This window comes from Quercus lobata, chromosome 11, assembly GCF_001633185.2.
Source record: "Quercus lobata isolate SW786 chromosome 11, ValleyOak3.0 Primary Assembly, whole genome shotgun sequence".
NCBI classification, from domain to species: Eukaryota; Viridiplantae; Streptophyta; class Magnoliopsida; order Fagales; family Fagaceae; genus Quercus; species Quercus lobata.
In genome coordinates this window covers 6389320-6412464 of record NC_044914.1, presented here as the reverse complement: position 1 = coordinate 6412464, position 23145 = coordinate 6389320, and the positions used below count along the sequence as shown (strand labels likewise).

The 23145-nt window shown below is 36.0% G+C and overlaps 1 long non-coding RNA gene across 1 annotated transcript; it reads right to left on the bottom strand.

Annotated features, from left to right (window-relative positions):
• Window positions 1-9141: 9141 nt before the first annotated feature.
• LOC115967860 lies at window positions 9142-12996 on the bottom strand. The gene is made up of 5 exons (XR_004086573.1): window positions 12730-12996; window positions 12410-12554; window positions 10924-10988; window positions 10596-10763; window positions 9142-9493 (listed from the first exon to the last, which is right to left on the bottom strand). It is a non-coding gene; the product is annotated as an uncharacterized LOC115967860 (long non-coding RNA).
• Window positions 12997-23145: the final 10149 nt, after the last annotated feature.

Below are 23145 nucleotides of genomic sequence, written 5' to 3'. Positions count from 1 at the left end.
CACTAAAGAAAAATGTGACTCCTCAACCAAAGGTAATGCGGCCTCGCATTCTTGAATTAACTTCACCAAAGAGTGATCCTGTTGTCAAGGGAAAAGATGTAGCCATGGACATTGATGCCTCCTTTGAAACAGGTCCTAGAAAAAGTGTAAGGAGAGAAGAAAGCCAAACTTCTGAATTATTTGATCACTTTCCATTAATGGCTCTTTGTGCTAAACAATCAAAAAGGGCCAAGTCAAACTTGGAGGTTCAAAAATGGGCATTCTTCTCAGGCTATTTGTTGGCAAAAGAAGGAAATTTTGGATTAGGGACAAGTTCAAAGCACAAAAATGTGACAGAGATTTGTAAGGAGGTTAATATGTCACCAAGGCCATACTCAAGTCTTATCACATGCATGCTCCAAGGCCCGCCTCATGTCCCAATCCATCATCGATGATTCTTCAATCTCCACCACTTCTTCTGATACTATGGAAACACAAAGTGATTTTCATAGTCCACTATACGGAGATTTAGAGTCTATTTTTCAAGAAAAAGACTTTCCATAAATTCTAATGGATCAATTTGGAAAAGTGTTAAAGATCTCAGATGCAAGTGATTTTGAAGACATGCCGGTTCTAGTAACTAGCACCACAAATTTAGAAGAGAAACTTCAAGAGTTGCAAAGGAAACTCATTGAAAAAAATTGCCGAAATAGCAGCCTTGGCAGCCCAAGTAGCGTCTCAAGCAAGTACATCTGCTAGAATTCATGTGCCTACAGCTAAAGAAGGGCACACATCATCTAGTTCTATATCACAAGATGAATCAAAGACACTCTTTGTTGAGGGAATCAAAGAATTTCAGGCATCTATAAATGTACCCGTTTATGGGTGTCGAAAGCCTTATCCAGCTCATTATGATATTGTTCCATTCCCAACCAGTTATCAAAAACCAAACTTTGAGAAATTTGATGGTTTGGCCGGTTCCCTTCAAGAACATTTGGCACATTTCTATTCGGCTTGTGGAGAATCCACTTTGACAAATGCCTTGTTGATAAGGCAGTTCATGCAATCTGTCAAGGGTTCCGCATTCACCTGGTACACGCAATTACATCCGGGTTCAATTCACACTTGGGATGATTTGCAAAAAGCCTTTCTTGCCCAATTTGTAAGTTCAAAGAAAAATGTGTCAATCATTGATTTAGCCAATGCTCGACAAAAGTCAAATGAAAGTGTCAATGGCTTCATTACAAGATGGAGAAGCCTAAATCTCCAATGTTCTAAAAAGTTGACTAAACAATCTGCAGTACAGATATGTTCAAACAATCTCTTACCAGAGATTGCCACTTTTATAGGGGCTACAGAACCTCAAAGTTTTAATGCATTGGTCTCTAAAGCGAGCAATGTTGAAAGACAAATTGCCCGACAAAAGAGTACCACACAAAGGGGACGTAATTTAGAAGGAAAAAGATACAGAAGGAAAAAAGCCCCGAAATAATGGAGAAGTAATGGCTACCTTTGTCAATAATGGAAGGCAAAATGGGAAAGGTAAGGAAGGCTCAAAAAAGCTCACTCTTGAAGAGAAAAAGAAAACGAAATACTCATTCCATGATGATGATGTGGAAGAGATTTTTAATGAGTTGATGAAAGAAAAAGCAATACAACTCCCTGAGCCTAAAAGACCTTCTGAAGTTGATAAGGTAGATGACCCTAAATATTGCCGCTACCATCGAATCATTAGCCATCCTCTATTAGAATGCTATATCTTGAAGAATATAATTAAAAAAATGATAAATGATGGTGAAATCAAGGTCAGTTCCTCTCGAGTACCAACTGCTGCATCAAATAGCATTTCTTCGCTTGAAGAGGAACCAAAGTCCACTTTGCCTTGCCCACTAGGGGCAAAACCAAATAATGTTGAAAATATCAAAAAGACTCTAAATGTCAAGGCTAAGTCAAGTAGTCTCCCAAGTCTTTATGAGCTTATGACTAAAGCAAAATTAGACTTTTGGGAAAATTCCTCTAAAGATGGAAATGAAGAAGAATGGCAAACATATATTGGTAAGCAGTCCAAGAAAATGGCTAAATGGCCATTACCAATCATTATGCCCTTTGAGAAGCCAGGAGTCAAAATCCACAGAAAGAAGGATTCCAAGAAAAACAAGAAGAAAAACAAGAACACTCAAAAGAAAAGCATGAGTTTAGAGGAAGAAAAATATATTCAATATAAAAGATTGCCAATAACTCTAGTTGAATATCTTCCTAAGGAATTTCTTCAAAATCATTCGGAGGATGAGATGAAAGAGGAAGTTGTGCAATATTGCATGGTTTCAATTGATGACAATGAATGAGAGGTAGATGAAGTAACTTTGCTTTCAAGCCAACATTTGTTATTACCACAGAAGGAAAAATTAAGCCAAAATGCAAAAGATGATGCTTCTAAACGAAAAGAAGGCAATCTCACACAACCCTTGTCACCTAGACTATGCGTTTCATGTTTGGCACGCATAATGTTTAGTGATGAGGACCTCCAACTTGGGAAAAAATTTCAGAATTAGTTCTTATATGTCAAGGGCACAATTGGAGATGTATGGTTATCAAGAATCCTATTGGATTACGAATCAACCGCAAATCTTCTCCCTTATAAGACATTCAAAGTAATGGGGATGAACTCCAAACAATTGTCCCCATCTAACTTGACCATTCAAAGCTTCAACCAAGTTGGACAAAGAGCCATGGGAAGCATCTCATTAAAAGTGGAAATAGGAGAATTGTATTTTGAAACTCTTTTCCACGTACTTGATGTCGATACTTCCTACAATGTGTTGTTGGGATGCCCTTGGGTACACACTTATGGCATAATTGGTTCTGCACTTCATCAATGCTTTAAACTTTGTGATGAAGATGGAAATGTGAAAATGGTGTACACTGATCCTAACCCTTACATGGGAGAAGAGGTGAATTATCTTGATGCCATATTTTAAGCAACAACCATGCTTATGCACCTATCCAAAAAACAAGGATACCGAGGAAGAAGGGTGAGGGACAATGTGTTTACCCTTGTGTAAATGAGAAGTTAATTAAAAAGCTCCAAAATTTATTTTATTTTTTTTTTAAAAAAAAAAAAAAAAAAAAAAGCTCTCTAGGTTGAAAACTTTTCTATGAGGTGACCTAGGCAAAAGTAAGGGCACAAAAATAATAATAATCCCACTAGGTTGAAAATCTTTTTATGAGGCTGCCTAAGCACCAAAAAAAAAAAAAACTCTGCCCCTTATTGAACTACATGTTGACTTAATCCCCTTCCGGGTATGTAGGCAGCTTGATATTATTTATTGAGTTTAGCAGCCACATATTTCAAAAAAAAAATCTCCCATTTTTTGAACTACGTGTTGACTTGATCCCCTTTCGGGTACGTAAGCAGCTTGGTATTATTTACTGAATTCAGTCACATCTTCAAAAAAAAAAAAATCTCCCACCTAAAAATCCCCTTTGAACTACGTGATGACTTGATCCCCTTACGAGTACGTAGGCAGCTTAGTATTATTTAGTGAGTTCAGTCACATCTTCAAAAAAAATCATCATTCTTGAACTATGTAATGACTTGATCCCCTTTCGGGTACGTAGACTGCTTGGTATTATTTACTAAGCTCAGTCACATGTCCAAAAAAAAAAACTGTTTCCCATTAAATAAGTGATCAATCTTACGAAGGCAAGAAAATTTGCATAAGTACAAATCAATGCCCAAAACAAAGAAAAAAAAAATATCATGACAAATGTCAAAGCCAAATCAATCTGCTAATTGGGACTTCAAATTCAACAGAAGGAGTCCAAGCCAAAAAGAAAAAAAGAAAAAGAAAAAAGACATGAATGTCACACAAGAATTCTAATATTGCATGACACCTGAGGGGCAACTGTTGAAACAAAAAAAGTACACATTAAAGCAAATGTACCTCACCCAAAAATAAGGGTTGACACATTTAAAAAAAAAAGATGTTACGTCTACAATATTTTTACAATAAATTATAGGTGGTTAGTTGTTATTGGTTCAAATTTGAACTTAACACTAAGATTACTTTTTTGTCCCAACAATAACAACCTGCTACTTAGAATTTATTGTAAAAATATTGTAAACATATCATTTCTTTTAAAATAATAATAATAATAATCATATGAGTTCAAAAACTAGTAATCATATGAGTCCAAAAACTAATAAAACAAACTACCTATAAGCTAGTCTGCCATTACCTATAAGAAATGACTATTTTTTTTGTGAGAAACGCCTATAAGAAAGGACTAAAGTGAGAATGGAATGAAATGATCATAAGGGAATGAAATGGAATTGAATGTATTTAAGTAAGGGAAAATAATGGAATTGAATAGAATTAAGTAACCTTGATTGGATGTTTTAAAATAAAGGAATGGAAATAAATGAAAATGAATGGAATGTAAGTAATCTTGTTTGGAATGCAATGGATTTATTTTATAACAATATTACTATTAGACCCCTACCTTTTTTAAAAAATGATTGAATATATTGGGATATTTTAGGAGTTTTAGTAAAAAATTCATCAAATTTAATTCCATTTCCTCTCATCCCTCCCAATTTTGGGGAGAATGAAAATTTTGAGATTTTAAGGGAATAGAAAGGAATGAGTGTTCCCTCCTACCCAACTCATTCTTTCCCACTTAAACTCCCAAACATGGGAATGAACTTTTCATTCCTTCCATTAAAACTCTCAAATAAGAGAAGGGAAGAATATTCTACAATTATTCTTTATATTTCTTTCCATTCCATTACATTCCTTCTTCTCAAACGAGGGCTAAAGTTCAAGGAGTGTCAGGGCATTTTTTCCCTCAATTTTTTATACACCTTTTTATGTCATGTATAAATATAAGTGCATTATAGTATTACTTGCTCTACACACCTGTCACTTAGTATTGCACACTTATCATGATTGTATAAAAATGCAGTCTCTCTTGTACAGTAAGATGTATAGAAACGCAAAGATTATTCCCACACATTTTGTTTTCTCTCTTTGCCAGTCTTTAGTTTTATATGTTGTTGTTCTACTCTCATTTGAAGAAGAAGAGTAGTGTTAATAAATTAAGGCTTTGTTTGGTCAGAGGAGTGGAAAAGTGGGAGGATGGAAAATTGGGAGGATAGAAAAGTTTTGGTTTTCTCTCATGTGTGTTTGGTTGGAGGGGTGGAAAAGTGGGAGGGTGGAAAACCTTTTTATTTGGTTGGAGAGAAAAGTGGGAGGATGGAAAATGTAGTTTATATGAATTGACTATTATGTGAAGAGATGGGAAAGTGAAGGGTAAGTGAATGCAATAAAGATGAGGATATTTTTGTAATTTATTACTCACATTATCTTTTCTCCTTAGTTTTCCTCCCAATAATTGGGAGGAAAAAATTATGTGGGCCCAGAGGGATTATTTTCCACACCATTTTCTTTCTCTCTTGTTTTCTCTCCTAAACCAAATAAGAGAAAATTTCATTTTCCACCCTATTTTCCTCTCCTTCTTTTCCATCCTCCCTGTTTTCACCCCAACCAAACAGGACCTAATGGTTTTAGGTTCAAACAAGCAGCAGCTGTGTTGTCTATTTTTTCTATCAAAAAATAAAAAATAAAAATGTTATGTGATTACTTTATTTGAATTAGTATTGGATTATTTTATTCAAATAAATTAGTTTGTTTTAGAATAAGTTAGATGAGTGATTAGGAATCTAGGTTTATGAGTTTGGTATGGGATTATGATTTGAGGTATGGATATAACTGGAAGTCTGTCTTATATAATTCAAACGTCATTGACAATGGACAGTGGCGACTCTAGGAATTTTGTTTAGGGGGGTCATTAAGAAACTTAAATTAAAAAAATAAATAAATAAAAAGAGAACTTGAATATATCAAGTTATCAACAAAAAAAAAAAAAGTTTTACAATTTCCTTCTACATTTTTCAAATTTTGAATTGTTACGTGATAGTTCATTATGAGTATTTATTGTCAATGTGGGTAGCTATGACCATTTTATTTTGTTAAGTTTGTCTAATATTTTAATTGTTCCCTCACCCTTAATGACTCTAGAGAGCCTTTCATACTTCCAGTAATTGAGGATTCTGACTTAAATCTGTCTGATCTTGGTCTAGAAGAGGTGTTCATGACAAATAATGAAGCAAAAGAGAAAGAGGAAGATGATGTTCTTCGCCCACCCCCACCGCCACCAATTTTTCCCCCACCACCGTTTATCCCAGAATACCAAACAAGGTTGGCTTATTCGCCAACTACAAATTCAAAACATTTTTTTACCCTCGACAATGCTCCTCCTTCCAGATGGCATGATGAGATCTTTAGCATGTATTCCTGGTGTATTGCTGAACTGCAAGCCCCGAATGCCACTGTGCCCCAGATAATTGCTAAATTTGTGGCAAGAATTACAGGAAGGCTAAGAGAGTGGTGGATCAATATAGGAGAATACAGACAAAGACAAGTAGCCTAGTGCAACACGTTGGAAGACTTTTTCACAATTGTCCATAATGAATTTCTTGGCTCTGTAACTCATTACACGGAGGTAGCATGAGAAGAATTCCTTTTGATAATATTTTAAACTAAATGAATAAACTTAACTCATTGGCTCTATATTAATTATTAACGCACACAATCATACTTATTCATACATAAAATAATACACTACGTGTTTACTTAAACAATTAAATGCTTGAACAATTACTAACTTTACAATTTTTCTTCTTGAATCTTTCTGACTTTATAACAAAAAGTTATTATAATATGATAACAATACACACACATGTAATAAACCCTCTTTTTTTCCTAATTATTAAATTATATAAAGTTATATTATATTTATACTATACACACAAATATCCACACACATCATTATTCATACAAATAACATTATAACAAAAAATAATGTACAAAATTAATATTAGACACACTCACACACACAATATAAATTTATAATAAAGAGTGACACTTACAATTCACAACCACTTACTTATACTCTTAGAGTTGGAAATACTTGTTTGTCTTCCTAGTTCCTTTTAATACAAAAAAGAGAACAAAAAACAAAAAAAGTAAAGAAAAGATAAAAGAGAACCAATAACAAAATACTTTTAAAAAAATTAAATAATGCATTAATTTCTATATTTAAATAATTTAAAATTCACTAATGATACCATCAACATAAAAGAATAAAAATAAAAATACTAAATATTGTGGAACATGTCAAGTTATCAACCTTCTCTGGTGTGCCTATTTCTATTCATATAAAATAATAATAATAAAGTTAAATTACCTAAGAAGATAACTAAACAAAAAAAGTTTTAAGAATAAAACCTAACATATTAAGTAAAGAAAATTAAGTAAATATTTAATATAAATTGCATCTCACGAATCAAACCTCAAGTTTGCTAGTAATTTTGTTAGTATTTTTATCTACAATTTTCTTTTTAATATAAGTTAAGTATACAAAGAAAGTGATTCAATAAAGGATTAAAATTATATAACTATACTATTTTATTAAATGAATTAAGTTACCTAAATGCATATAACCAATTTTTGTAATAAAAAAATCACTTTAAAAAACATTTTAGGTTCAATTGGCCACGAGTTGACCTGCCTTGACTTGAAAATTAAGCAACCCAAGTACGGGTTCACCCGTTTTTACTCCAAGTCCCAAAATCCAAGTAAGGTTTTGAGGTTGTTTATATAGTTCTTTGCTTTTCTAGCCATTGGAGATCTTCAATGGAGGCCTTAATCGCTTTGGTAATGCCTCTGGTGGTTTAAGGATGTGCTTTAAATATCCATCCAATAGTCATGCTTACGTGTCCGTCCATTAGTAATGGTTCACGCACTAAATGCACGTTTATGGCAAATTGGTCATCCAAAGGCTTCCCTGGATGATGGGAATTTATTGGTTCATCAGTTAAGCAGTTACATAGTTGGATTTTAAAAAAGGAACCTAAATAATAATACCTAAGTATGTACCTAAGTTTTTCCTTTAATGATATATGCAAGGTATCTCAGTGAGCAAAGATGTGATAATTGAGGTGGGAGGCCATGCATTGAAGGCAAACATCACCACTCTTGGTCCACTAGTCCTACCTGTTTCTGAGCAACTTCATTTCTTTACCAACATGCTCTTTAGAAAGAAAGCCAAGCCTTACATCCCTGACTACAAGCTTGCTTTCAACCATGCTTGCATATTGGGAGCAAGTAAGAAAGTGCTGGACGAGATACAAAAGAACTTGGAGCTCACTGAGGATTACATGGAGGCATCAAGGAAAACTTTGGAGCGATTTGGGAACACTTCAAGTAGTAGTATTTGGTATGAATTGGCGTACTTGGAAGCAAACTCAAAGGTCAAGAATGGTGATAGAATTTGGCAAGTTGCTTTTGGGTCAGGGTTCAAGTGTAATAGTGTTGTTTGGAAGGCTCTTAGGAATGTTGGGAAGCCTAAGCTGAGTCCTTGGATTGAGGATTAATTATATCTGGAGGATGATACAAAGAAAAGAAGGATAAGATGATATATAATTGTACAATCATTATTGTTAATTGTTAAGCTCCAAGCTGCAATCTTTTTTTCGTGTTAACTACTGAAATGCTCAAAATAGCAAATTCTTCCGATGATTAATTCCATGGATGAAAGAGGACTGCGACATCTCATTATATCCATATGAAGATACTATAATATAAAAGATGAGTTGAAATTATACACAATGTAATTTGACAAAAGCAAGAGTTATGAGATTAAAATGGCCTTGGATTTTAGGATTAATGACGAAGGGTTCCACAAGTTGGCTTGCTTCATTGTGATTTCTTTACAAGCACTACAAGAAATTTGGTTATTTTCAACGGTTGAAACCGTTGAAAATACTATTTTTGACGGTTAAAGTAACCGTCGATAACCGGCATTAAAAACTATGTCGAAATTTTTTTTCTACGGCTTATGCAACCGTTGAAAAAAATGTTTCACTTTTATCAATGGTTAATAAACATCTAAGTATTATTAAAAGCCGTTGAAATATAAACACATAAAGATGCTTATTACTTTTTTCTACATGTACTCAACCGTCGATAAAGGTTATCTTGAGATAAATGTCAACGGATTGTAAATGTTGAAATAAGTATTTTCTTTAAAATAAATAAATAAATAAATTTGGATACACTTTTTACATTGATCAAAATTTAATAACCTAATTCAAAATATAATGTAAACACAATTGTGCAATTCCTAATTAAATTTACAACAACCAATCAACTACTCTTTTAACACAATAAAAAAAACCGTACAAATGCAATGGATAAGGAAGAACTTTGACCAGATCCACCATATTGACCACAACATGTCAGGAAAAGATATATTTATGAAAATCCACTTCCTTTTTTAGTGGAAGCCATAATTTGACTCGCATCCAAATTAAAGTTAGGATAAAATGACCTGCACTCTCATCCTGAACAGAACATAACCCTTCTTTGAGTAAGCCAGCTTGTATGACAATCTGAAATGAAGACATGTAAGTAATTAGAAAATGAAACAGAACTTGAGCGCTTCAGTAATAACTGATATTAATTGGGAAAACATCACCATAGTTCCCCTTTCTGTAGGAAACCTTTTAAACACCCCCCCCCCGCCCCCTTCAGTTTTTACATAAAGATTGGCGATTGCCTACAGTTAAGAGACAACCAAGACAATGCCACATGGCCACATAACAATTAGAATTAGTGAATTACTGATCTACACTGGGCCCTCATGAATTTTTAAGAGTAAAAAATTATGTTAACCACAAATGTGCATCAACAACATCTTATTCGTAGGATTCTCTAAGACAATATGTCATCCTATAAACATCCCAATCAGATGATTCAGATCAGAACAAGTCAACCCAAAAGCATGCGCGCGCACACACACACACAAAAGCATCCTTTACCTTTTTACTAGTTGGGGTTATCAAAAGTTAAAAGTATTTTTTCTTCTTTGAGCAACCGTAGATGACAATGAACTTAGTATTTGTGCTTAAAACATGCAATAAACCATTATCTGCATAGACTGCAACAATTGAATTCCATGAAATCACATCCTCCACTGGAATACTATCAAATGATTTTTTTGCATCAACTAAACTTCCACAAGCAGAATAAAAATCTACCAAAGCATTAGCTACGAATATATTTGATTCTACCCATCCAAACTTAACAGTGAGGCAATTTTTATAGTGTTATGGTAACATTTAAATGCAGCAGGGAAACGTTTTTCTCTCATCAAGCGCATCATTTCCTAGTTCAATTGAAAACTAGTAACATCAATAAGCGACAAATGAAGGCTAAGTCACCCAAACAGCATTTATAGCATTTTTTTATAAGTATTGATGCTTTTATAAAAAAAGATCACTCCATGTACAAGATGAACACAAAGAAGCAAAAAGAATTACAAATAATCAATAATTTTCAGCAATGAAATTGCAACTAGTGAACTTCAATGCACAGGACCAATCAAGCAAAGATGTACTAAATAAATCGATGAGATTGTAGAAGAAAATTATAAAAGTAAATTTGATGAAAATTAACATTTTAGAAGATAGCAAAAATGGATTGTAGCAGGACCTGCAATTTGGTAGTTGAATAATCAGCAGGATAAGATTGTAAAAATTTTGAAAGAACAGATTTATCCGCATTTCTTGAATGGGTGTCACCAGCTTCTTCATCCCCAAACCAATCTGAATAGTCAGGGCAAAAGGAAGTGCCAACACTCTGAAGAAGTGCTTTTATTTGCTGCAGTAAAATTTTAAAGAGAGAGAAAAAAAATAAAAAAATAATAATAATAAAAAATAAAACATAATTGATACTAATTCTTAATCATCCACTTTATCAATATCAAGTTTCATTGCCACATTCAAATACGATACTTCAAAGTACAGGAACTCCATGGTACCTGCTTTTCATCTGTCCTGTTTGCAGCACAAATTTCCCTAAGGCTTGGTCCCAAATCAAGGCCAGCTGAAATACAAAGCAAAATCAGGTATTACCAGATGATCAAGACTCAATTTCAGTTTTAACTAGCATTTCATTGGTCAAGAAAGTAAACTTCAATGGGGGTAAAAAGCAATTCAGCCATTTTTGTGATAAGTATAATTGTATTAATTAAACAATAATTGTACAATAATTCCAGATTTGCAGTTTAATTCTACAGGCTATATAATCAACTGCTCCAATGAAAAGATTCAGCAATGCAAAAACCAATTCAGCTATCCAATAATTTAAAAGTAATTACGTAGTGCAAGCAACAGTAGATTTACAGAGGGACCCCCCCATCTTTCCTTTGACCAACATGTCCTTGAACCAACCTGTCCCCCTCTTTCTCAGGAATCTATCTTTACTAAAACAATCCCATAACTAACGAAAAATAGTATTTATTTAAAGATATCGTTCAATCAATGGCCATGACAACAATCTTTGGACAATAGAGCAAAAATTCAACTCATAACACACACAAACACACAGATGTCTAAACACAAAGACTCCTTCCAGTACATAGAGCAAATATAATTATATAATTTAAAAGATATTATTAATTAATTAATAACAATAGTTCAATCATTTATAAACTTATTTACAAATTTACACAATCCAATCTCAGGTGGTCTACATAAGTATATTTAAAACATTTTACACATGTAAACATGCATATAATATCATATATACTTTAACCCATCTTCATGTTCATGGGCTAAACATAGGCTTGAGCTTATAAGAGAGATGGGTTTGCTTGGATGGGGAATAAATCGAAGTGAACGGTTGTCTGTTGCACCTCTTGGTGGATGTGTCCAGTTGGGGACACATGCAGTGCACCAAGGGAATCAAGCCCAAGTCAGCCTAGGCATCCACGTTATGTTCTTGTACCTTTCCTCAAGCCCACCACCAAAATAAGTAGTCCACCACCATAATTAATTACTATTAACTACCCACTTCCAAAATTTGTTGTCACATTGTTCAAAGCAAGAGAATCCTTCCCCTTACAATTAGTGCCAAAAATTACTTTAGAAAACCAATAAAATAGCAGAAGATATTTGTGAATGTTTGAAAAATAATCCCCAATAGAATAAACACAATAGAATTTCTAAAGTAATCCTTCACATTGTTCCATAGAATTTGTTGTCAATGTTTTGGACATTCACATCCATGTCTCTTGATTCAACTATAGACAAACTAATCCCCAATTGAACCCAAGAAGAATTTTTAAAGTCATTGTCCTGTTTTTTAAATAATTCAAAAGGTTCAGAGTTCAGACCAAGAACTGGAACAAATTTAATATAAGGTCTAAGTGTCCAACTTTCATATCTCTTTTTTACTATTCTTGTTTAATTTTCTCAGCAACCAAGCACAGTTCAGCAGAAAATTATTATAAAAAGCGATTGAACCTGACTGGAAGGAACCGTGAAACCATCGACAAAGATGGAAACCCCATCGAATATAGGCTTCACAGAACCCGAACCACCATGAGAAGAAGTCGAAGCTTCGGCTTCAAACTGGTTCTGAAGTTTCCTATTCTTCTCCACTATATAACTACATTAAAAGAAAATCGTCAACAATACCATCAAAAAATTGCAATCAAAACACAAACACGAAGTAACAAATTCAACGGTGCTTGACATGAAAAAATTCCAATTATCCTCAACCATAAAATCATAAATTTTAAAAAATTGAAGAAATGAGAGAGAGAGAGAGAGAAAAGAAGAACCTGCCGAAATTGGAGAACGGTGAATTGCTGAAGGAGGAGCGAGACGGTGAAATCAATTCGATGGCGATGATCTTGATGAGGAAATCAAAACGAAATTCATAAAAAATCAAAAAAAAAAAAAAAAAACCTAGAACTTTGTTTGGTTGCCTAGAAAATAATAGAAAATAGAAAGGTTTTGAAATTGATTAATAGCCATGACCGCAAAGAGTTATGAGAGAGAGAGAGAGTGAGAGAGCGATAGAGACAGAGAGAGCGAGAAGGATAAAAAAAAATTAATAGTAAAAAACACTGTAGAATCTATACAACTTCCGTGTTTTTATTACCAACGTTTTATAACTGTTGATAAAATACTTAATTTATTTTTTTCCACATTTATCCCGCTGTTGATATAACTTTTCCCTATTTATTTATTTAACACTTATTTCAACAGTTATCTCAACTTACCAACTGTGAAAATAAATGTGTGAATTTTTTTACTTTACTCAAAGTTGTGTATAACCGTAAAAATTTAAGGTTTTTATTAACATTTTTTAGTAGCCGTAAATAAAAATATGTTAAAAAAACTCAAATTTGTTGTAGTGAAGAAAGCCTAGACACTAAACTTGATATTAAATCATTGTTTTTATTGGCTTAATTTTGTGTGTATTTATTATCTCATCTTTGTGTATTTTTCTTGGGCATTATTATATTTGGAAAAAATGTACTCGAGCCGGTTAAACCTCGGCCAAAGTTGCATTCTACAACCTGCTTGTGAGGTGCATAACATGCTAAATTTGGGATCTTTGTTATATCATATATGCAAGTTGTGACCAGCATGCAGACGTCATTTCCTACACTGTCATGATGGACTTTTCAGCTTTATCAAATATGACAAATAACACACATTGTGTGTTAACGTGTATTAGGGTATGTGGAGTTTAGGCCCACCTTGTTTACTTGTATAGCACACTTACTTGTACTACACACTCTGCCTCCTATATAAAGGCACTTATGTATATTCTATTATTTGAGAAATATAATACAATCATTCAGTATTTCTAACATAGTATCAGAGTCACTGCTCTAATTTTCTTGTATCTTGCAGTCTTGTTTTGTCGGTATTTTCCGCTGCGTCATCTTCTGTGGTCAGTAAACCCTTTCAGTGCCATCTCCCAACTGCTCCACCGCAGTTAGAGGTCCTCAGGGTTGAATCTCCACCGCCAGAAGCTCTTCCTCGCCGTCAAAACCACTGCCATCATTGGATTTGTCACCTCTGACCTCCGATTAGGACATAAGACCTATCATCGTGTAGATATTCAATCGATCTACACACCGCCGCCAGAAACATCCACATCTGACCATTCACGCGCTGCCACGCGCCGGTCAAAGTTTCTGAGAAGTTGATCCACGCGCCTCACGCGCCACCAGGGTATCTCCGATCTTGTTGCCGCCGACATCATAAGAATTGTCATTCTCCGATCTACATCATCGGAGAAGAAACGGCATCATCGGACAGGTCACGCGCTCTCACGCGCCGACAGAATCTTCGGCGAAGCTGGTCCACGCACCTCACGCGCTGCACGCGCCACTGGCTTATTTGCTGACGTCATCTCTGACGTCATCCCTGCCACATCAGCCCTAGCTGACGTCGCCTGCTTACGTCAGCCCTAGCTGACGTCACCTGCTTGCGTCAGCACTTCATCATCTACTGACGTCATCCCCTGTCAGCCTGCTGACGTCATCCTATTGACTTTGACCAGGTTGACCGTTAACTTTTGACCAGAGTTAACTTTTTGCAGTCCAGGTGCTCCTTACCCAGTTTTTCGCGTAGATTTCATTTTTGCAGTCCATTTTTGCATATTTTGCTTCTAAATGAAAAATAAGGACAGGTCTTCTTCTTGTTGCAATAATCGTCGCCAACGATCCAGCAAACGTTTTTGCAGTTTTTGCAAGCGTTTTGGCCACAATATTGAGACTTGCTATCATTACAACAAATCAGTTGTGTCAATTTCCGCTGCTACTATTGCTAACACTGAAAGTGTCCAACCAATGGCTCCCGTCTCTGCACAGTCTAAGTCTTCAAGACGCACTTTCACCATGTCCACAGATGACCTTAAAAATATCATCGCCAATGTCATTCGTATGGTTGGTAATGCATCTTATTCCTCTTCTCTCTCAACTTTATCTGGTATCTCTCCTTCCTCTTGGCTTATGAATTCTGCTTGTTGCAATCACATGACTCCTTACTCGTCCTTATTTTCTAAACTTAAACCTGCACCACACCCTCTTAATATTCACACAGCAAATGGTGCCACTATGTCTGGTCATAATATAGGTTCCGTTTCGACCTCCAATCTCTCGGTTCTTGGTGTCTTTAATGTTCCTGACCTTTCTTACAATTTATTTTCTGTGGGGCAATTAGCTGAGTTAGGTTATCACATTATCTTTGATTATTCTGGGTGTATTGTGCAGGATCCAAGGACGGGACAGGAGCTTGGGACCGGTCCCAGAGTTGGGCGTATGTTTCCCGTGGACAACCTTCGTCTTCCACTTGTTGCTCCTATTTTTGTTGTTGCAGCTGTTGCAGTTTCTTCTACTCCTTCCCTTGCACTTTGGCATACTCGACTTGGTCACGCATCTTCCTCTCGTGTACAACAATTAGCTTCTAGAGGTTTGTTAGGTTTAATGTCTACAGAAAATTTTGATTGTGTTTCATGTCAGTTAGGAAAACAACCAGCTTTGCCTTTCAATACTAGTGAATCAATATCCACTGATATCTTTGACCTTATTCATTCTGATGTTTGGGGGCCTTCCTCTGTCTCTAGTATTGGTGGGTCTCAATATTTTGTTGTCTTTGTTGATGATTACTCTCACTATAGCTGGATTTTTAATATAAAACATTGTTCTGAGTTATTGCAAGTATATTCTAATTTTGCAAAAATGGTTGAAACTCAATTTTCCAAACGTATCAAAATTTTTCAATCTGATAATGCTCTTGAGTACACTCAATATGCTTTCCAAGCTGTTTTGCATTCCTATGGCACTGTTCATCAACTAACTTGTCCAGGTACCTCTCAGCAAAATGGTAGAGCTGAACAAAAACTTCGTCATATTCTTGACACTGTTCGTGCTCTTCTTCTCTCTGCTAAAGTTCCTGCTCCTTTTTGGGGTGAAGCTGCCCTTCATGCTGTTCATGCTATTAATCGCATTCCAAGTCCTGTTATTCAAAATCAAACTCCATATGAGCGCCTTTTTGGGTCACCTCCAAACTATCACCACCTTCGCTCCTTCGATTCTGCTTGTTTCGTTCTTCTTCAGCCATATGAGCATAACAAACTTGAGCCTAGGTCAAGGCTTTGTTGTTTTCTTGGCTATGGCGAAACTCAAAAGGGGTATCGGTGTTATGATCCTGTCTCTCATCATCTTTGTATCTCCCGCAATGTTGTCTTTTGGGAACATCGCTCCTTTGTCGAGCTCTCTCACTTTCGTGCCTCCCTATCTTCCTCCTCTGTTTTAGATCTTTTTCCAGATGAGACACATATTCCTTCTGTAACTGCTCCTGATCCTCCTATAGACTTCTCTATCCAACCACCAGATACCTTTGATCCCTTTCCTAGTTCACCCTTTAATGAACAGGTGGAAGATGCACAAGTTGAAGACGAGCTACCCAACCCTGAGCTTGGGTCCCCTGCTCCTGCTCCGCTTGAAGATCTTGCACAAGACATTCCACTTCGTCACTCAACTCGGGTAAGATCCATTCCTACACATGTACTTGATTATCATTGTTACACTGCCCTTGCTACACTGCATAAGCCTCACACCTATCGTGAGGCTTCCACTGACCCTTTATGGCAGATTGCAATGAAAGAGGAACTTGATGCATTATCTAAAAACCATACTTGAGATTTGGTGACTCTCCCTCCTGGGAAATCTGTGGTTGGTTGTAAGTGGATCTACAAGATTAAGACTCGCTCTATTACAAAGCTCGTCTTGTTGCAAAAAGTTTTACACAGGAGTATGGGATTGATTATGAAGAGACCTTGACTCAGGTTGCTCGTATGTCATCTGTTTGAGCTCTCTTAGCTGTTGCTGCTGCCAGAAAATGGGACCTTTTTCAGATGGATGTCAAAAATGCATTCCTTAATGGGGATTTAAGTGAAGAAGTTTATATGCAACCTCCTCCTGGTCTCTCTGTTGAATCAAATAAGGTTTGTTACCTTCGGCGTGCTCTTTATGGCCTTAAACAAGTTCCACGAGCTTGGTTTGCCAAATTCAGCTCTACCATCTCTCACTTAGGTTACATGGCCAGTCATTATGATTCTGCCTTATTTCTTCGTTGCACTGACAAAGGCACTATTTTACTTCTCCTGTATGTGGATGATATGATCATAACTGGTGATGACCTCAGTGGCATTCAAGAACTCAAGGATTTTCTCAGTCAGCAATTTGAGATGAAAGATCTTGGACATCTTAGCTACTTCTTGGATCTTGAAATCACTCATTCTACAGATGAACTTTATATTACTCAAGCCAAGTATGCCTCTAAACTCTTGTCTCAAGCTGGACTCACTGATAGCAAGACTGTTGACACTCCAGTTGAGCTTAATGCGCATCTGACTCCGTCAGGGGGGAAACCGTTGTCTAATCCCTCTCTTTACAGATGCTTAGTTGGCAGCCTAGTTTATCTCACTGTCACTCATCTAGACATTTCCTATGCTGTTCACCAGGTGAGTCAATATCTGTCTGCTCCACGATCGACTCACTATGCTGCTGTTCTGCGCATTCTTCGATACTTAAAAGGCACTCTCTTCCATGGTCTTTTCTACTCTGCTCAGTCTCCTCTTGTACTCCGTGCAATTTCTGATGCTGATTGGGCAGGAGATCCCACTGATCGTAGGTCCACCACTGGTTATTGCTTTCTTCTTGATTCTTCTCTGATTTCTTGGCGAAGTAAGAAACAAACTCATGTGGCCCGCTCCAGTACTGAAGCAGAATATCGTGCCCTTGCTGATACCACATCTGAGCTCCTTTGGCTACGGTGGCTTCTCAAAGACTTAGGTGTATCCACATCCTCTGCTACTCCTCTTTATTGTGACAACCAGAGTGCTATTCATATTGCTCACAATGATGTCTTCCATGAACGGACTAAACACATCGAGATCGATTATCATTTTATCCGTTATCATCTTATCCATGGTGCTCTCAAGTTAATCTCAGTTTCTTTTAAAGATCAACTTGCAGATATCTTCACCAAGTCACATCCTAAGGGACGTCTTCGCACTTTGGTTTACAACCTCAAGTTGGTCTCACATCCACCTTGAGTTTGAGGGAGGCTGTTAACGTGTATTAGGGTATGTGGGTTTTAGGCCCCACCTTGTTTACTTGTATAGTACACTTACTTGTACTACACACTCTGCCTCCTATATAAAGGCACTTATGTATATTCTATTATTTGAGAAATACAATACAATCATTCAGTATTTCTAACATTGTGCATGCTCGACGTGAAAAATCAGTCAAAGCTAAGTATATACACCTAGAGAGAGTCCATTTTATTCATCTTAACCATTTCGTTTTGTTGAGAGAGAGAGCCTTCGACTAGAACCTAAATTCCTTCATATTCTCACTTCTCCATTTCTCTTACAAATGATATATTCTTGAGAAAAATTTGTAACTATCATTTCCATTACCAAACACATAATGTTGTGAGGTTATTGAAGGCATGGAAACCATTGGAGCCTAAGTTCAAATCCAAATCATATCTTTCCATTGGCGGCTCAATAGTGGTGATTTTGGAAAGCTAGTTGAAGAAATGGCTCAATGTGTTGGGCTATGTGAAGTGTTTAATCCAGATTATGACCTGGATTTGGGTTTAATCCAGATTATGACCTGACCTAATATAGAAGTGTTACTATTTATTAATGGGAGATTTTTGAGGCTTAGTCCATGAAGTGAAGGCTTGGGAGATTTTTTAATTGTACTGCCTCATTTTGTATAATTTCCCTGAACATAGTGAAGCACTACAACTCCATGGATGTAAGCAAATTGTTAAACCACATTATTTTTTGTGTCGTGTGATTGCCTTTGTGTGTGTGCTATTTTTATTTTGTTTTTCGCATCTCACAATATTTCCAACACGATGAAGCCAATTGCTAGTTAGAGCTTGGAGGGCTCAAGTACTTATGGGGACATGGGCTTGGACATAGTCATCATTGTACTTCAACTATTCATACTATTGGAGTTTTCTAACAGTGGCGTCGATGGAGAGGCTTTTCCGGCCAAGTGCTTGTGCAGTTGTGCTTTCCTTTTCCAAATATGGGTGCTTTAAATTAAAATTAAAAATGTAAGTTATGTGTATATTTTTTTCATCTCTTAGAGCATTTACATCAGAGAATGTAAAAAAAGACCTATTTTATATTTTCAAACACTACTTTATTTATTTTACCAACCCATTAAACAATATACGCAACATTTGGTGTGCTGTCACAGGCAACCAAAAATAAAACTTATACTCCTAAAAATACATGTGTAGTGGTGTGAGTAAGGATCGTTCACACAGAGAGTGTCTAGCCTAGTTTTATGCTATGTGAACAAGGAGGGGGGGTTTGAGTATAATGGAAACAATTTTAAGAAAAACAACTACAGAACAATTCAAATTAAAATATTGAAATCAATCAAAAGAACAAACCTTCGTCTAAGTCAACATCCACCATCAGAATATTATAACTGATCATCGATGCAAGCATATATCAATTCACACTTTGAATATGCACCGTTGGAACTATTTTCCTATTTCTCCTTAGTTGTAGTTAATTACAAAACAAGTGATCTAATTAACCCTAACTACTAAACAACCCAAGACAAGCGCTAAAGGTTTAATCTAGCAGCAACCTTAATAATTAGAGAGATTGATGAAACTAAACAACACAAGCACAAGTGGTTGCATTTAATTTAGTTGAGCATTCTTCCTAAAATCTAATAATTTCTGATGCAACAAATCATTAAATCTTGGTTGTTTCAAAAATTAGAGAGATCAAACAATTACGGATTTGATATCTAACCTAGTAGTAGATTGCAACGAATAATAAACTAGTAGGCCTTCTAGTAATTAAACGAGACAATCATGAAAATAGGCACAAAAGAACATCCAATATTCAAAGCATAAATTAAACAATAAAAACAAATTAGATTTCACAATTTTATTAATTCCGAGACTTCAGTTTCTTTTGACCAAGTATAAAAGTTTAGCCAAGAAAGTCCACGATGAAAACTCAAAGGAGAAGTTAAAGAAGAAGGGAGAGAGAGGTGTGTGTGTGTCCAATCTGATTTCTCCTCCCCTCTTTTACACGTTAATTCCCCTTTTCCCAAGCCTACAAAATCTCCCAAAAATATTCTAAATAATAATATCCAAATCTGACTAATTAAGGAAAATATTAAAAACAAAACAAAGTCCTAATATAACTAGGAAATTAGTGTTTTTCAGCTGGAGTTTTCGTGCACCAGATCTGGAAGCTTCTGAAAATAAATCGCATCATGTATTAGAATTTCAAGCAAAGGAACATTCCATAACGTCAGCAATGCAGGTGTAGTAACTTCAAGCCCAATTTCGACCTTGATGCAGCCAATATCTCTCAAAACTCAAAACATGAAAGTTGTAGAGATTTTTCTTGGCGTTCCATAGCATCTGAATCATCTCAATCAGAGCTCTGATGAGAGAGTTATGCCCAAATTACGAAGCAATACCAAAACTGTCCAAAATCACCCAATTAGCTACGTTTTGCACTTAATGCCTCTATTTGCATCATAAATCAAAATATAAGAATAATGAGTACATTTAGGCACCAAATAAGTATAAAAGACTAAACATTAAGGGAGAAAAATATGACAATTTGCATTCTCATCAACATTCCAATTCTTATTTTTCACATCCCAACCAATATTATTCATTTATTTATTCTTTCTCTCTCTTCCTCTCTATCTATTTTTTTCCTCTCTCTCTCTCTCTCTTTATCTCTCTCTGCTATTGCCTACCAGCAACCAATCTTCCTCTTCTCTCTGTCTCTTTCTACTACCCAACAACCAAATCCATTAATACAAAAATCAACAAGTGATCCAAATTCAAAATAAACATAGAAACAATCAACCAACACCACCCTTGAAACACTAAATGGACACCACCATTGGAACAGGGATTTAAAACACAAAAACCAAAAACCCAACCACACCACCGAAACCTAGATCGCAAACCACAACCACCAATGCAACTACCACCAGAACTCTGCCTACCACCTCCATTGAAACCCAAATCGCAACCCACCGACCCAAAATCTCAACCAACTACCACTCAAACCGCGAGACCCACCACCCATCCATAGCACCACCAATCCATTGCCAAAAAATCATGAGAGAAAGGGTCAAAGAAAGAATAGAGAAGAGAGGAGAGTCAAAGAGTGAAAGAAGAAAAAAGAAGAGTCAGAGAAGAAGAAAAGAAAAAGAAAGAAGAGAGAGAGGAGAGAAAACAAAAGAGTCAGATAGTCATAAAGAGAAGAAATGGGAAATAAAATAATATTTTTTTTTAATTTTACATACCTACTACAGTAGGTTCTATATACCAAGAATGACAACGGGTCTGATTTGGGGTTTCTTTAAACTCGAACCTGACTTGCCACCCACCCCGTAAAACCCAAATCCACCCTGTTTACTAAATAGATTTTTTTTTTTTTTTTACCCTTGAACCTACCCCATTAGGCCCTCACGAGCCTTGCCCACCATGCCCCTAATTTTTTTTTTTTAATTTTTTTTTTATTTTTTTGTTTTCAAGCCTGAACTAGAGGGCCAAATCTTTGAAAAAAAAAATTCAATTTTCTATTTTCTTCATTTTCAACTACAAACACAACTACCCAAATTCACAAATCATAATATAGAAATCCTAATTATTTTTTTGCAATGAGAGAGAACAAAACCCAAAAAAAAAGGAGATAAAAGGATAAAAAGAAGTGCAGATCACAGTCACAGATCAAAACCCACTCATGTGCCCACAGTCACAAATCAAAACCCATATACCCATAGATCAAAACCCACACCATCACAACTATAGATCAAAAACTCACATCCACAATCAAATTTCTAGAAAGAGATGGTGGCGACTAGGGTTTGGATTTGTGAGAGAGAGAGTTTGCTATGAAAAAGTGAGAGAGCATTGCAGGATGTGGAGTTTGAGAAAGTGAGTGGTGCAGTGAGGTAGGCAAGGAGGATGGACCGGTGAGGTGGAGGAGGGAATGTCACAACGAGGTGGGGGTGGCAAAGAGGAGGGCAGCGACAGCAAATGAGAGTGAGAGTGAGGGAGAGGGAGGGCAGCTGAGTGTTGAGAGTGAGGGATGAGAATGAAGGATTAGGGTTAGAGAAATGAGAAAGTTAGTATTTATAGTTAGAGTTTTTAAAAAATTTTATATAATATATGTATACGGGTCAGGTTCGGGGCGAGTATGCATAATACCCGCACTCGACTCGAACCCACTATGGGTTGGATTTTTAAAACCCAAACCCGCCCCATTTGTTTTGCGGGTCGGGTAAAACCCAACCCATTAAGTGATTTAATCATTAGCTTACTTTGAGTGATTTAATCATATTAATAATATATTTGAAATAAAAAATTATAATATAAAAAACAAACTAAATATTATTTAAGTTATATTTAGATATAAATAGAACCCTTTAAAATTATTTCCCTACTATCTTAAGCCGGCTATGCGCACACATATTGTTTGATATAATTTCATATAATTTGTGAAGACTTTAGAGTCTTTATTTTATTTAGTGGGTATGTTTGGTTGGGATGATTTTGGGGAGGATGCAAAAAAAGAGAAAAATAGGAGAGAAAATGGGTAGAAAGAATGTTTGGTTAGGAGGAGAAGGGGAGAGAAAAATGATAAGGCCTAAAAACCACCATTAATAACAACAACAACTATGGCTGTCCAAACCCAACCGGAGCCCGACAACCCAGCCAAACCGCTCGACGCCGACTTGATTCCAGCCCAAACTGAAGGTCTAGTCGGTTGGCGACGGGTTTTTGTTCTCAAAAACTGACACCGGCAGGTCGAGTGGGGGGTTTGCATCTCCAAAACCTGAGCAACCTGAACTTGACTGGAGCTATACAAAAATCCGGCCAAATCCTGCAAAAACAAGCCAAATCCGACAAGATCTTGACCAGATCTGGTGAGATCTCGACTAGATCTAGCTAGATCTGGTGGTATTTAGCTAGATTCGGCCAAATTCCAGCAATTTTTAGTGAGAAAATGCAGATTCCAGCAAAAAAAATGCAGATTATGGCGATAAAATGCAAATTACGGCAATATTTTCCAGATTTCGATGACATTTTCCAGATTTTGGCAAATTTCCAGATTCCAACGACGTCTTTTTTTTTTTTTTTTTTTTCCA